Here is a 4330-nt window from a genome sequence, read left to right on the forward strand (position 1 = left end):
AAAAGTACCTAATCTACATTATACAATGAAACGATGCATAATTAATTCCACAGAGTGACGCACATGCGATTAATGAATTTTTTCTAATTATTATAACGCAACATTTTTAACGATGTTCATCTTTTTTAAAAATTTTAAATATTTTCGAATATTATCATACCTAAAAATACGACAATTAAAAAAATGGTGTCCGGCATTACTTGCAGGTATGCCTTTGTCGTATGGGTAGGAAAAATATTCAAAAAGGAAGTAGCGAGGTCACTTTTGACGCAATAACGTTTTGGTTTTATAAAGCTCTTCCAACAAAATTCACTTAAATTCGGTATTTAATTCACAACTAACTCACTAGAGAATCCCCTTAGTATCAAAGTAGGTATCAAAAAATTTTATGCCTAATGAATTTTAATAATTTTCAAGTTGTAAAGGTAGTTTTGGCACCCTTGCCACAAACTGCTACATAGTCTAACTTCACCCTTACCCTACACCTAATAGTACTATCACAGATAGGTACTGGCGATTTACCACCTCGTTACCTACTCTTTGGTAAATCATGAGATAATAATATATTTATGCACATAGAATAAAATAAATAATACACGGACGATTATGCAATACCTGCTTTATTTATCATTAAGTTATTATGGTGAATACATAATCTAATTACTTGATGTTACATAATGGTAATTACGTCTACAGAATACATATAAGCAATGAATAACAAGTATTCTGTAGTTGAATCAGTGAGAACAGAAAGGGGCTAAGTCCATTTCCACAGTTTTCAGGAATAACAAAAAACTGATTTATTTGGAAATCTAAAATTTTTGGTAAACATGTTAAGGTCATCGAAAGAGAGCCCCAAGACACAACTTTTCGCACAGTTTCGAAAAAAAAATATTCACGTGAGCCGGCGCTGTTGCTGCCTAAACAAATGAACTTGAATTTCAAAAAATTGTCTTCTAGAAAATGTTTGTTATTTTTCAAGGAATTCAAAAAATTTAACAAAAAGGTCATCAATGCAGACCCGCCCTTTTTCTGCGCCCAAATACCACTTTCCCGGCAGTTTTGTGGAAATCTTTCATCACCAGTCGATCCGCCGTATTTCAAAACCCACATATCCGTGAAAATTTTTTTTCCCAAGTTGTGATGGTCCCTTTCTGTTCTCACCGATTCAGTTGTACATATTAAAATACCACCCAGGGAGGAAGGGCATGTATTGTATAACCGATAGGGTAGGTCCATTATCCAAGACTCTAGATAGAGATTTAAATGAAGACAAAACGTATACAATTCGCCTGAGTCATCCTGACATCTTGTACCTGCATTTATTAAGTAAACAGATCACTTCCCTTGGCAGTTAATGTTAGCTAATGGAAGAAGAAGAAGAAGAAGAAGAAGAAATATGTATTTATTCAGCTCAGCGCCTAAACATGCTATACACGAAGTGATCAATTTTTATTCAATAACGCGATACTTAAGGAAGGAGGCAAAAATTTTTTTTATAAAAACCTACGAATATTATGATTTGAAAGAATTATTGTTTTATTGCATCAAAAAAGATCTTGAGGATTTTTATGTGTTTTAAGACGATTCATTAGATTTGTGCTTAGTAGGAATTCGAAGTCATCAAGAGATTCCAGCGTGAATAAGTATTTTTCAGTAAGTCTTTCAGAGAAGGTGTTGATTGATTCTATTTGCAGTTCATTATGTAACTGATTGTTTCGGGGGAACCATGGTGCATTTGTAATGATTTGCAGAACTTTGTTTTGTATAATTTGTAGCATATGTTTGTTAGTTTTTGAAGCTGTTATCCATATCGGCGCTGCATATGTGAATGAGCTATGGATGAGACTTTTGTAAAGAAGTAGATGTAGACAATCTGGAATGATGATTCAGTAAGGGGTAAAATTTACGTAGTTTGAGGTAGGCATCACGTGATTTGAGAACAATATGGTTTTTGAGAGATAGTTTCTGGTCCAAGTGTATGCTGAGATATTTAACTGCTGATGTATTCCATGGTTGTCGTCTTCGTGGTTCCTTATCCTTTACAGGACATTGGAAATCACATTTTTGTGGTACCCTAACAGGGTGAGGCGTATGCCTATTGCCACTGCGATTATTCTAGGGAATCGACGTTGTTTCGAGCTTCCACTAGTAGTTTCCCGTTGCTTTCTAGTGACATCTACACAAGCACCTTGGAGCTAGCCAGGTAGTTTAGAGACCCTGAGCTCCTCAGTGTTGACCTCTATAGACGCTTGAACCAGTTTCAGCTTTTTGATTCTGCTAACAGATGGCGTGCATTATCTGTTAGCTCGGCTAAACTGGTAGTCCCACGGTACTTGGTGTGTAATGTTGATAATTGCACAAAAGATTTTTTAATTACACGCACAAGCTTGCCATGGTACCACAGTGTTATTGATTAAGATTTCTGGAGTTGGTGAGATTTTGCAACGTGTGAAGATTTTTGTTTCACTTTTAAGAGGATTTCACTCAAGTTTCCAGCGTTCAAACCATGGTTCCAATTCATTGATACCAGCTTGAAGTTGATTACAAGCAACTAGAAGATCATTATTTTGGCTGAATAAACACGTATCATCAGCAAACATTGCTATTTCATTATCAGCTGGTTCAGGAATATCATAGCAGTATATGTAAGATGAACAATGTTGGACTCAATACAGCGCCTTGTGGTACACCTTGGCTGATTCCTCGAAGCAAAGAGCATTCATCGTTGATTTGAACATAAAATTTCCTATTTTGAAGGAAGGAAGAAATGATTTTACATAGAAAGGTGGGTGTTTCAATTATACATAACTAATTTGTGAATTAAACTGTGATGCCATACGGAGTCAAAGGCCTTTTTGATGTCTATAAAAGCTGCAGTTGTGAATTGCTTCTTTTCATAGCCATTGTTAATAAGTTGTACGATTCGATGCAACTGATAAACTGTGCTCGTTTTATTACAAAAACCATACTGAAAAGATGACAAAATCTGTTCCTTTTTCAGAATGTCCAAAAGATGTTTACAAATAATTTTTTCAAGGATTTTGGATAGAGAAGAGAGAAGACTGATAAGTCTATAATCATTAGGAGACAAAGAAGGAGATTCTTTTTTGGATAGCACAATATTACTTTGGCAATTTTCTAGGCATTAGGAAAGTAACCAATTTGAAGGCAAGAGTTGAAAAGTGTTTTGAAGCTCGTTAGGATATTTGTTGGAAGGTTTTTAAGCATAATGTTACTGATGTTATCCAAGCCTGGTGATTTCCAGATTTTGATTTTTTTTGATAATATAGTGAATTTCTTCAACCGAGGTTTGACAAAGCATTTTGAGAAGACACTGATTGCTATGTTCAGTCAAAATATCAAGAGTGTCTGTATTTCTATTGCAGAAAATATCTTCGTGAAAATCAGCTAATAATTCACATTTTTCATGGCTTGTAGTTGCCAATTTGTTATTATGAGTTAGTGGAGGTAATATGGTTGGTTTGTTAAGAAGACTTATAGTATGATTCCATAAAGAAGAATTGTTGGGTGATAGGCTCTCAAGATATCTTTGGTAGTTGGCATGTCGATATTCTTGAATGAAAGTGTCAGGCTCCATACTTCGACTTACATTAGATAGGACGCTATACAGGGTGCCCAGAAATATTGAGTACCCCTAAGAAAGTTTTTCATTAAAAATATAGTTTGGCAATGTGAAATAGATGCATATGATTGGTGGAACGTTATCTCTCCAGTCCAACAACCAATCATGTGCTATCATTATTATCATTCACTGTGACCAACCAAAGTATTTTAGCAGAAAACTTTTTTAGGGGTACTCAATATTTCTGGGCACCCTGTATGTACATTTACCTATCTTTCATCATCAAGTACCCATGTATACACATGGTGAGTCCATGGATGATTGACCAGGGCTGTTAAATTAAATTACTGTAATTTATTCGCTGGTAAAATACGGTGGTAAAATACGGTATTTTACGGTATTTATGGTATTTTACTAATTTGGATATGAAGAATTATTTTTTGTAGTTTGACTTCGAAATTCTGAACTTCTGACCTGCCTCTGAAGTAAATTTCCATCTGTTTTAGGTGTTATTAAAGATTATAGAAAATTTTCCATGGACATTTTTTGGAAATTTATGGGGAAAATTTTTGGTTACTTTCAAATCATAAATTTCCATGGAAATTTGGAAATTTATGAAAGAAAGATGGAAAAAAGTGTTAATTTGGCTTTTTGGTAAATTATGGTAAAATACGGTAATAAACTTTTGGTAAAATACCGTAAAATACGGTAAAATACCGCCGTAATTTACCAACATAAATTACC

This window comes from Planococcus citri, chromosome 2 (assembly GCF_950023065.1).
Source record: "Planococcus citri chromosome 2, ihPlaCitr1.1, whole genome shotgun sequence".
Classification (NCBI taxonomy): domain Eukaryota; kingdom Metazoa; phylum Arthropoda; class Insecta; order Hemiptera; family Pseudococcidae; genus Planococcus; species Planococcus citri.